The 12,479-nt window shown below is 38.6% G+C and overlaps 1 long non-coding RNA gene across 1 annotated transcript in view; it reads left to right on the top strand.

The window, feature by feature from the left end:
- Window positions 1-45: 45 nt before the first annotated feature.
- The window catches only part of LOC138155865 (uncharacterized), a 23,169-nt gene continuing 10,735 nt past the window's right edge, over window positions 46-12,479 (top strand). The window contains exons 1-2 of the long non-coding RNA XR_011167014.1: window positions 46-1,089; window positions 3,417-3,525. This is a non-coding gene — a long non-coding RNA (uncharacterized lncRNA). The remainder of the gene's footprint in view (window positions 1,090-3,416; window positions 3,526-12,479) is intronic.

Raw genomic sequence — 12,479 nt, 5'->3', positions numbered from 1 at the left:
AATAGATCAATTAGGAATAATTTATTAAGAACTGCTATGTGCCAGCACTGTACTAGGTGCTGGAAATACCAAGAAAACATAACCCTACTTACATTCTTCATGGAAAAATAAATTTAAAATAGCTTCTTAGTAAAAGATGGCCTCATAAGTTCCATCTTGGACAGCTAGGTTGCTCAGTGGATAGAATGGTGGGCCTGTAGTCAGGAAGACTCATCTTCTTGAGTTAAAATCCGCTCTCAGACACTAGCTGTGTGACCCTGGATAAGTCATTTAATCCTGTTTGTCTCAGTTTCTTCATCTATAGAAGGAGCCAGAGAAGGAAATGGAAAACCACACCAGGATCTTTGCCAAGAAAATCCCAAATGGGGTCACAAAAAGTGGGAAACAACTAAAAAAAAAACAGCAGTGAGGTCCATTCCAACTCTCAGACTCTGACTCTACTTTAATCAATCAATAAACATTTATTAAACACCTACTATGTGCCAGACACTATGCTAAGTACTTTCCAAAGTTCTTAACATGAAAGGAGGAATATTTTTCCTTCTGGAATATCATTTTTATGATATTACAATTGTGTGAACATCCAATATCCACACAAATATTTCCCACTTACAATAACAGCTGAGTTTTATGTTGCACTTTATACCATTGTAATAGAGGTTTAAGAACTGACTTGTATCCTGGGATTTTCAGTTCAAAAGTACAAGTATTCCATTTCAGCCCTAAGAGTGATTTAAGACTATACAAATCTTTAAACTGGAAGGTAGACAAGTCACGCCTGGGAATTCTTAAAGGGACACACACATTCTGTAAGACCAGAATGGAAAGAAAGGACTAGGGGCTTCAAGAGAGAAGCAGCAGCAGCAAAGGAAAGATAGTATCCCTAGTCTCACCCAGATTTAGTGACATGGTCCAAAGAAGTTGGCAGCATGGGGGCAAAAGGAGAAACTGAAAGGAGACAGTGAAAGGAGGGCTGAGTTCTAATAGAGAAGGGAGAAAATGAACAGGATCATCAGGCCTCTATAGGAATTCTGGGGCAGAAGATTCAGACTGAAGCTATTAATTATACTTATCTCTTCAAGGACTGAGGTCAGTCTCTTCACCCTTCCCTCTCCCAACCCCCTCCCCCCCCAAAAGCATACTCTTACCTCAACTTCCTTTTTCTTTGACAGTCCAGGTAGTAATTGTTTACTTCTTTTATCTAAACATTTCCTGTTTCCTGATTTTTGCCTCAACATAAGAGGCCAGGGGCTAGCTAGCTAAGAATAAGCGTAAATTTAAATTGTCAGATTCCACATTCTTTTGGAATTTTCAGGAATTTCTCTAACTGGGGCCTTTGAACTATTGGTTTTAAAATAACTTTTCTAATGATTTAAACTCCATAAAATATAGAAAGGATCACTTACACCACAGGATTGTTATATTGCCCCTTGGTTAAAAAGCAAGCTAATTGTAGTAAGAGGATGTGGCTGATTAAATATCTGGAGAAAAAAGAGGTAGGGGCGCACACAGGCGACACAATGAATAGAGCACCAACCCTAGAGTCAGAAGGACCTGAGTTCAAATGCGACCTCAGACACTTGACACAGTTACTAGCTGTATGATCTTGGGCAAGTCACAACCCCATTTGCCTTGCCTTCCCCCTTCAAAAAAAAAAAAAGAAAAGAAAAAAGAGGTAGGGAGAGTGGTGACCTAAGAAAAGATCATACCCTAAACCAGTGGTATCAAAGTGGTGGGTCACTAATCCATACACAAGGATCCCTGCAGGCTGCATATTGACTTAGTTTTACTATGTAATATCCTTTATGTTTTATTTTGTTTTGTTAAATATTTCCTAATTCCCAATTAATTTGTTAAAATTTCCCATTTTAATCAGGCATGGGACACACCCAGAAATGTTGTGAGTCACATGCATGTTTGACACCTCTGTCCCAAACAATCCATCTGGGAGGAGATAGGTAAGAGATAGGAAGGCTTCAGTTCCAACTCTCTTCATCAAGAAGGAGGGAACAGAAAGGATTGAGTACCAACATGCTAACTCTATGCCATAATACCTACCAGTTTTATACCAATATGCCAAATATTAATGATTTATTTAGCTTGAGGCCTTCCTTCTATCAGTGCGGATCATAATCCATCTATGACTTTGTAGATAAGCTGGAGGGAGTTACTTGAAGAATATAAAAGTCACTTGCCCAGGGTCACCTAATTACTAAGTGTCACAGCTTAGATTGGAACCCAACTCTTAATGCCTCCCAATTCAGTTCCTATCCACCATAGCAATCTGTCCCCTTCTCCCTCTCTCTTTATCTTTTTCACTTTATGAGTACATAAAGTTTATTCTCATTTGATGACAGCAAGTCTGAATTGGATAGTACAGGTATACATTCTACACGTGAGGAAAACTGAAACTCTGAATTAGTGGCTTTAGAATATCAACCAGATGACCACTTGTCCGTGACAGTATAGAAGGGGTACTTGTTCAGGTAGGGACAGGTGAGGCTACATAACCACTGAGGCCCCTTCTAACTCTAAGATTCTCAGAGAAAACCAAAAGGATTATGCTTGCAGGCACTTTCCAAAAAGGATCAAAGGGAGAATTGATCAGCTAAGTGGAGGATAGTATCTTAATTCTGCACAAGTACTTAATACAGGTGTACTTTATTTTATTGTGCTTTGCTTTATTGCACTTCAAAGTTATTGAGAATTTTCTTTTCTTACAAATTGAAGGTTGGCAGCAACCCTGTGTTGAGCAAGTCTATCGGTGCCATTTTTCCAATGGCATGTGCTCACACTGTCTCTGTTTCACATTTTGGTCATTCTCACAATGTTTCCAACTTTTTCATTGCTATTATATCTGTTATGGTGATCTGTGATTAGTGAGCTTTGATGTTCCTGTTGTAATTGCTTTGGAGTGCCACAAACCATGCCCATATAAGATGGTGAACTTGATTAATAAAAGTTGTATGTGTTCTGACTGCTCCACCAACCAGCTTTCTCTCTCTCCTTGGGCCTCCTTGAGACACAGCAATATTGAAATTAGGCCCATCAATAACCCTAAAATGGCCTCTAAGTATTCAAGTGAAAGGAGAGTTAATTGGTGTGGCAAACTTCATTGTTGTCTCATTTTAAGAACTCGCTACAGCCACCCCAACCTTCAGCTACCCTACCCTGACCAGTTAGCAGCCATCAACATTGAGGCAAGATCCTCCACCAGCAAAAAGAGTACGACTCACTGAAGGTTCAGATGGTGGTTAGAATATATTTTAGCAATAAAGTATTTTTAAAATTAACATATATACATCATTCTTTTAGACATAATACGATTACACACTTAATAGACTATAGTATAATGTAAGTATAACTTTTATATGCACTAGGAAACCAAAAAGTTACGTGAATCCCTTTATTTGCAGAGGTCTGGAACTGAACCTGCAATATCTCCAAGGTACGCCTGTTGGTTGTTTGGTGGTTGTTCTTCAAGCTTAAAGAGGACCAAAATGACAGTCCTATTTTGGGATCAAGGTACAGTGTGTTTGACCGTGGCTGATCAGACTAGTACAAGTTTGGAAGGCTCTACCACAGATTGGACACAAATAGTCCACGTATGTTATGCCTGTAAATACTGGCTGAGTGAATAAATGAATCAACAAATCAATTTAATTCAAGCAACAGAAAGTGCTTACAGTTTACAATATCTAGTTGGGGAGAAAAGATATAAGGACAGTGAAAATTGAATAAACAACGGCACAAAACTACACTTCAACAGAAGAGATGTCCCAAGACTGTCTGTGATTAATTGGCAGACAAGGCAGTGAGTGCTACAAGAGTTCAGAGTAGGGTGAGCTCACTGGGGAAGGCTTTACAGAGGAGGGATTTCAGTTACTGTTGAAGGATGGAAGCAAATCATCACTGGGAGTGCTCAGGAAAAACAAATTGAGGGTGATGATGATGATAATTACAGATTGCGGCTCCCCCATTACATGGTTTGGTAAACCATGGCAACACAGTAAACATGACTTCCACTTCCTGTGAAAAGCAATTAGGGAACTGTGGTGTAGTGGAAAATCAGAGGACTGTGAGTCAGGGGATATGGGTTCCAGTCCAGCTCTAACACTAATTGAGTGTATGCTTTTAGGAAGTCATTTATAGTTCTCAGTTTCCCTCACTTGTAAAGTGAAATTCCTTCCATCCCTAAAATTAGGATTCTGGGATTAGTATATACCCTATGATTCTAAAACACCTGTCTTTACATAAATTTTAAGAAGTGACAAAAGTATAAGTCCACATTGTGTTTATAAGCAACATGGGCTTCAATTTGAATCTAAATAGAAATCATCTAGACCAACTTTCTCCAAAATCATGCACCACTCTATAGCATCCCCCATGGTGTTTTAGTCACTTCTTGAACACTTAAGAATGACAGGAGTCTCCCTACCTTATGAGGTAGCCCACTCCATTGCTGCACAGTTCTAAGGAAATCAAATATCGATTTTCAGAAGAGAGAGAGAGAAGGAAGTTTTTCCACTCATGAAAACTGGGTGATGATAGATAGCAGCCACCCTTCCTAAGTAAATTTCATCAACATCCTCCCATCCTGTTTTAACTTTCCCACTACCAATGAAGATGGTAGTTTATTTTGATAATGACTGGAAATGAATCTGAAGGTTTCATGGGATTCTTTTTCTCACTTTTCTTATGTTTTTCATTAAGATAAAAGTGTCAGCTGCCAGAGCCTCGGCAAAGTGAGTTACATAATTTTAAATGTACAGTTCTCAGGACCATCTGTTCTGCAATCGAGTGTCGTTAGCTCATTGTGTTGTTCCACGGTTCTGAAACACAGACTCTATTACTCAAAGAATTTATGAAAAATAAATGAGCTCAACTTGCAGGTTTGAGCAGCAAGGCTAGGAGTGCTGATAAATTAAACATCACTGTCAGGAGATCTTAGCTACTGTTTAACTTTATGAGATTTGCTAATAAACAAGGCCATTTGGACAGTGGGAGGTCTAGTCTTGGGTCCTTTAATGGAATACAATTGAGATCTTATTTGATTTTCTTGGGATTTTGAGTCCTAAAGCCTGTATTTTAGTCCTGTCTCTGCCACTGTGTTGTGTTGCTCTGTGACCTTGTGCAGGTTAGTTCCCTATTCTGGGCATCAGCTTCCTTTTCTGTGCCACCAGAGAATTGAACTAGGTAAAGTCCCCAGGCTATGGAGGTGGGGGTGGAAGAGAGAAAAGGCTGAAAAAAATGTCTAGTTGTATCTTTTTTTTTGGCCATTTTTGCACCTTAAAAAATTCAAGTTAGGTATGATCCCAAGAATTTGGGAATGTGTCATGTGTAGGTACTTGAGACTGGGAGATTATTTGTTCCTTATGCATCCACGTTAGTAACATTCTCATTGGAAATTAAATATAACATAACCAACCAATTGTGTCATGGGATCTTTGGTACTTTGGCAGAATTTCAAAACAGCTTATTAGTTGAAGAGCAGAGTGAAAGAGTCAATGGAAAGAACACTGGACTTAAGAGTGATAAGACCTCAAGTACAGTTATGGCTATACCCCTTACTAGTTAAAGCAACCTTTGGAAGGTCTCTTAACCTCTGGGAGTCTTAGTTTTCTAATCTGTAAAATGAGGGGACAAATGCCTTTTTCACAGGATAGTTATGGGATCAAATTCAACAAAATATTTGTGCATAAGTGATCTGTAAACACTAAGTGCTATACAAATGTAAGCTATTGCTTCATTGACGGCTTTTATTTCACTTTCACTTCTCCTGTATCCATTCGTTAATAGAAACTCTTCCTTGTAAGAAACAAGTACTTTAGGAAAATAAACTGAAACATTGATCATGCTTTACAGTGGATGAATGCCTCATTCCACACCAAGAGTCCCACATTTCTCTAATGAGAGGAAAGAGGTATGTTTTAACAGTTGGTCATGGCACTGATCTGAATAGTGATGTCTTTTAGTACCATTTTTCTTTTCATGAATGAATGAGTGAATCTTTCCAAGTTTCCCTGAATTCCTTATATTCATCATTTCTTAGAGTGCAAGACTATTCCATTACATACATAAACCACAAATTGTTCACACATTTTCCAATCTTCATTAGTATTAATGAAGTAAGGGCAATAATTCACTCTCCTGGGTAGAGCCATGGTCTGGGAGGTAGAACAGGGTTCTATTCCTGGCTCAGCCAAGAGCTCACTATGCAGCCTTGGCAAATCATTTCACATCTGTGGACATCCATCTTTTTCATCTGTAGAAAGAGGAAGATGAATGTGAAGAGTTTTAAGGTCCCATCTTGCAATAATATTCTCTGATTCTAAAGCCCTCTATGATTTTCAGGAGAGGTGTTGAAGAAGTTTAATGACTATTTCTATTTTGTACTTCACATTCAGCAGTATAGTACAGTAGAAAGAGAGCTAACCCCAGAGTCAGAGGACCTGAGTTCAAATCCTGCCCCTGACTCTTACCAGTGTGACACTAGGCAAATCACTTAACCTCCCTGGGTTTGTTTCTTCATCTGTAAAATGAGGAAGGGGGGGGAGGGGGTTGGACGATGTTGTCCATGAGGTCTCCTTTTACTCTAGAGTTACAATCTTAAGATCCTAGGACCCTCCTATGTCTTCTCAAGCAGGACAGTATGATCAGTGAATTGAATGAGAGCATAAGGATTTGCATACCTGAGAGCTCCTGCCTTGAAAGGCCCTCTTTATCTGCTTACCTCACAGTATTAGTTGATTCCCCAAGGAATGATGTGTGACTAAGGGTATAATTTGCTTTTGTGTGGAGTTTTTCTTTGGGCCAAATAACAAGTTGAATCATCTCAAACAAGGTGCTCACAGTTTGAAGGGAGAATGAGAATCTGGGGGAGGAAAGGAAAGGAAGTGACTAGTGAAAAAGATGGAGACAAAGAAATGAATATTGTCCCAGACTTGAAATAACAGTTGAAATTCAAGTAATGCTTTATGTTATACTAAGAGATTTAATCCACACAGCACCCTGACTATGAGCTAAGTATTATTAATATTATCATCCCCATCTTATAAATCAGGAAATTGAGGCTCAGACAGGTTACCCAAGGTTACCCAGTTTGTGGAAGATCCAGGGCTAGAATCCAGGTGTCCCAACTCTTGCTTAAATATTCTTTTAACTATTTCACCTTGTTTTCTGTCTTCTGTTCATTCTTCTTGGGGAAGTAGACATGTGAAAAGGCTCCTTTCTGATGTTCTGTGTGAGAAGGAAGAAATTGGCTATAATGAAAGTCAATCATATGTATACTGTATGTCTTCCCCCACCAGGAGAGCCATAAATCATAATAAAGAAAGAAAAAGAAGGGGATGGGGGAAGGCAATTTCTACAAAACTAACCAACAGTTCAAAAAAGTCTGACATTATACATTGTGTTCCAGACCTTTGGTTTCCCACTTTTTTTTTTTTTGCCTTTTGGAGGGCAATTGGGGTTAAGTAACTTGCCCAAGGTTACACGGCTAGTATTTTTGTGTGGGTGATAAGTGTCTGAGGCCAGAACTGAACTCAGGTCCTCGCGACTCCGGCACTTTACTAACTGCACCACCTAGCTGCCCCTGGTCTACCACTTCTTAAAGGAAGATGGGAAGGTATTTTTACGTATCTCATCTTTGAAGGCAAAGTTGGATCATTATAATTTTGCAGCATTCAGGCTGTTGTTTTATTGTGGTTGTTCCTTCCATTTACATCATTGTAGCCACTGTGTACTTCGTTTTTCTGGTTTGTCTTTACTTCACCTAGCATCAGTCACAGAAATCTTTCTGGGGCAGCTAGGTGGTGCAGTAAATAGAGCACAGGCCCTGGAGTCAGGAGGACCTGAGTTGAAATGCAGTCTCCGACACTTAACACTTAACTAGCTGTGTGACTTTGGGCAAGTCACTTAACCCCAATTGCCCCTCAAAAAAAAAAAAGGGGAAGTCTTTCCATGCTTCTCTATAGCTGTCATATTCATTGTTTCTTTCAGCACAGTAATATTTCATTACATTGATGCATTACAAATTGTTTAGCCATTACCCAATCGATTGGTATCTGCTTTGTTTCCAGTTATTTGCTACTAGGAAAAGTGTTGTTATAAATATTTTGGTGTATTTGGGTCCTTTTTTTTTTTTTGCCATTAGCCTCCTCGGCATATATACTTAGCAGTGGAATCTCTAGATCAAAGCATAAGAGCATTTCAGTCACTCTCTTCACATAATTCTGAATTGCTTTTCAGAATAGTTGGATTAATTTACAGCTCTGCCAGCAATGTATTAGCCCATTTTCCCACAACCCTTCTAACACTGATTTCCTATTTTTTTTTCATCCAAGTCAATCGGCTAGTAGTGAGGTGAAACAGTCTTATGATTTGCATTATCTTATCAGTGATTTGGAGTACTTTTTCAATAGTTTATAATTCCTTTGACCATTTCTATACTGAAGAATGTTTTTTTATATATTTCCTTTAGTTGCCTATATATCTTAGACATCAGACTTTAATGAGAAGTCTTTGATACAAAGATTTTTTTCCCCTAGTACTGAGTAGGAAAGACTTTTCTTCCTGACTCCAGGCATGCTATCCACTAAACCATCTAGCTGCCCTTTTTCACACATAGGATGGGCACCAGAAATTAAGCACAGTGGAGAGGGAAGGTCCACAGACCAACCACCCCTCCCATTTTGAGGTCTCAAAGCCCCAAGAAACAGGTTTGGTGTTTTAGGGAGTTTAATTTGTGCTTTTTCAGTCCTAGGTAAAGGTTATGGAGTCTTGGACCTAGAATCTCAAGCCAAAGAGGCTTGATCCAGTATTCCAGGCCAAATGTTGCTACCAGCCTAGCAGAGAAGCCCTAAAGAGCCTGGTTGCTATAACACAATCTGTAGAGACTTGGGACTTGGTGGGACTAATGCTACATAGGAACTGAACCAAACTGTGAAACTAATTCCTCTCTCTTCTCCAGACACTAAGGTGATATATGCCTGATGAGGTATGTAATGTAATGTTTAAGTGTTTGTTTATGCTGTATCTTTGAGTAAATATTCCTTAGTAAAAGCTAATCTGACTGTTAAATAGTTAAATAGAACTGGGGTCTTGGGGATTCCTAAAACTTGGGAAACAAAATTGATGGGGGCTTGAGCCAATGGCAGGGACTAAAAGCCCTCAGCCCTCTCTTCCTGAGTTCAAATATGGCTTCAGACACTTACTAGCTATGTTCCCTTGGGCAAATTACTTAACCCTATTTACCTCAGTTTCTTCATTTGTAAAATGAGCTAGAGAAGGAAATGGCAAACCACTCCAGTATCTTTGCCAAGAAAAAACCCCATGGGGTCATGAAGAGTCAGATATGACTGAAAACTACTGATGTGTGAAAAAGAGTTTCACCAGTGGACACATCTAAAGAAAGAAAAGGCAATTGTGTCTCAGCCATGTAGATTTCACAGCATCCCATTACAACTACGCAATGAAAAGAGGTGACTCCCACCCCATGGCGGAGGAATGCAGAATGTCCTTTCTCAATAGAGGTGCCTGATATGTCTGACATGGGGGCCTCTATCTTAAGCAGCCTGGCATGTGCAGAGCCCAGTGTTGCTCATAAAAGGAGATGTTCGGCTATCTGCTTTGCCAGTGCACACTAGTGACAGGAGGACTCTTCCTTTCGCCTTACAGCTGAAACCTGCAAATTACATATTGTGTCTCCCTCATTAGAACATCAGCTCCTTGAGAGCAGAGATGGTCTCTACTTTTTAAAATTGATCATCCTAGAACTTAGCACAAGCTTTGCACATAGTAAGGGCTTAATAAATGCTTTCTCATTCATTCATTCCCAGTTACTTCCCTTTTTATCCTAATCGCATTAATTTTTAAGTTTTTCAATTTCATGTAATCAAAAGTATTCCTTATATGGTTGAAAATTAACCTCTTAGAAGGAAGGGTTTTTAACTGGAATGAGACTAAGACAGCAGCTATTTGAGGTAGTCATGAGTGCTTTGGGATCAAAGAGAGACTTTATGGGTGTGTTTTTCTGTTCTTCCTAAACTGTTGGAATAATAAAGGTACTGCTGATACATTGTAGCCAGTGTACTTTGGACTAAGGCAACTGAGTGGCATAGTGGATAAGATACTAGACTTGGAGTTAGGAGAGCTTGAGTTCCAATCTTGTCTCAGACACTAACTAGCTTTGGGAGTTTGGGCAAATCATTCAATTTCTCTCAATAGCAGTCTCTTCATCTATAAAACAGGGGTGATAAGAGTATCTACTTCACTGGATCGCTGAATGGATCAAATGAGACAAAGTATGTAAAATGCTTTACAAACCTTAAAGTGCTATATAATACTATGTTTATTTCAAAGGCAGAGTTGGACTATTCAACACAGAGATTTTTTAAGTATTCAGGTGCAGGAGTGTCTATGTGTGGGGACCAACTACCCAGATATAACTAAGGTCCTTCCTCCTAGAGGGAGCCATGACACAAAGGTTATATCAAGAAATAAATAGAATCATAATATCTCAAGGATGGAAGAGACCTGGTAGGTCATCTAGTCCCAAACCTACCTGAATAGGAATTCTTTCTATAATATTCTTGAAAAATGGTCACCCAGCCTCCATTTGAGTATTTACAGTGATAGGGAATACATACCACGATATGCCAAGGCAGCCAATTCCACTTATGGGTTGTACTAAATTGTTCAGGATTTATTCCTCAAAAGGAAACAAAATTTGCCTCCATAGTTTCTGGCCAATGATCTTAGTTCTGTGGCCCAGAAAAAATCTAATATTTTCCTCCATAAGATTCCTTCAATTATATGATGATAAATAATAACTCTTTCTCATTTTTCCTTCCCTGCCCATCTCCTCCCCCATCTCCCAACCTATTGCCCAAAGCTTCCTCTCCAGATTAAACATCCACCTGTCCTATCCCCTATACTTACTAGTTACATGATTTCTTCAAATCATTCAACCTCTACAAAGCCTCAGTATTCTATATATGTAGTACCTTTTTCATATGGTTGTAAGATTCAAATGATCTAATGTAGATAATATGCTTTGATGATCTTAAAGAGGTTTATAAATATTGTAATCATTATTATTCAATGAATCCCTCCAATGGCATAGTTCTGAGTCCACCATTCTGCTGGCTATCTTCCAGATACGCTCCAGTTTTTAAGTGTCCCAATGCAACACATACATGTTATATTCATATAATATATATAAATATTTATGTGCACTCACATTGTACATGTATTATATATAATATAGAAAATATTCTATGTGTTTTTATATAAAGGTATAATACATTTGTATGTAATTTATAGGATAGCTAGGTGGCTCAGAGGATAGAGTGCTGGGCCTGGGGTCAGGAAGACCCATTTTCGTGAGTTCAAATCTGGCCTCAAACACTTATTAGCTGTGTGACTCTGGGCAAGTCACTTAACCCTGTTTGCCTCGGTTTCCTCATCTGTAAAGTGAACTAGAAAAGAAAATGGCAAATTACCCCAGTATTTTTGCCAAGAAAACCTCAAATATAGTCACAAAGAGATAGACATGACTGAAATGAATGAACAACAAAAAAGCTTAAGTTTTATAATATACTATATATAAACATATCATATGTTTAATATATGATATATACTATCTCTATGTAAATGTGTGCTACCATACTGATATTGTGGAATATCTTCCATATTCTAAACATAGGAATTCTTTTAATTGGTAGTTAGGTTCTCAAAATTTACTCATGAATGACATTGTACTAATGGTACTGAATTCCCAGACACTACCCATGCTTTTCATGTGAAAAGACTTATCCAACCACCTACGCTGGGAAAAAAAAATGAATGAAAAACATATTTTCCTGGTTCCAGGATTGAGTGTGAGGAGATTGGGCTAAGTGTCTTTTCTAGCTTTCCCGACTGGAACCAAGAAGAAACCCCAAAAAGTCAAAGAAAGGACTCCAGTGTGCTGAGTGGATCCTTTGTGGAAAATTTTTGCAGACACAGGGAGAATTACATAGGCTGAGAGGATATAGAGGATTATGCTCTGCATGAAGGGAAGTAATTCTTACCACACTAGAATCCATGGAATTGTTAAAAGTATCAATATAAATATATGCTGAAATAATCAGATATATAACTAATCCCTCTTCCCATGTTGAAAAGTTCTGACCTTTTGCTTCTGTAACTCCTATGACAAAATTTTAAAGCTAATGCTCAGAGGTTAGCTAGTCCAAATCTCACATCTGTAAAATGATGAGGTTGGAATAGACCTTTAAGATTCTGGGAAGTTAAATGACTTACTGAGTATTAGTCAAGTTTTGAACTCAGGTTCAAAGTCTCTTTTCATCATTCCACAATACTTCCCAATGTTGAACTGTTTTGCTTGCCTAAAAGACAAGTCTCTGTTCTCTCTCTCTCTCTTTCTCTCTCTCTCTCTCTCTCTCTCTCTCTCTCTCTCTCTCTCTCTCTCTCTC

Source organism: Petaurus breviceps, unplaced genomic scaffold (genome assembly GCF_028583685.1).
Source record: "Petaurus breviceps papuanus isolate PSGF00001 unplaced genomic scaffold, PetGlider_PUasm1.0 98, whole genome shotgun sequence".
Classification (NCBI taxonomy): domain Eukaryota; kingdom Metazoa; phylum Chordata; class Mammalia; order Diprotodontia; family Petauridae; genus Petaurus; species Petaurus breviceps.
Note: the sequence above shows the minus strand (reverse complement) of the source record. Positions and strands in the feature narration are given on the sequence as shown.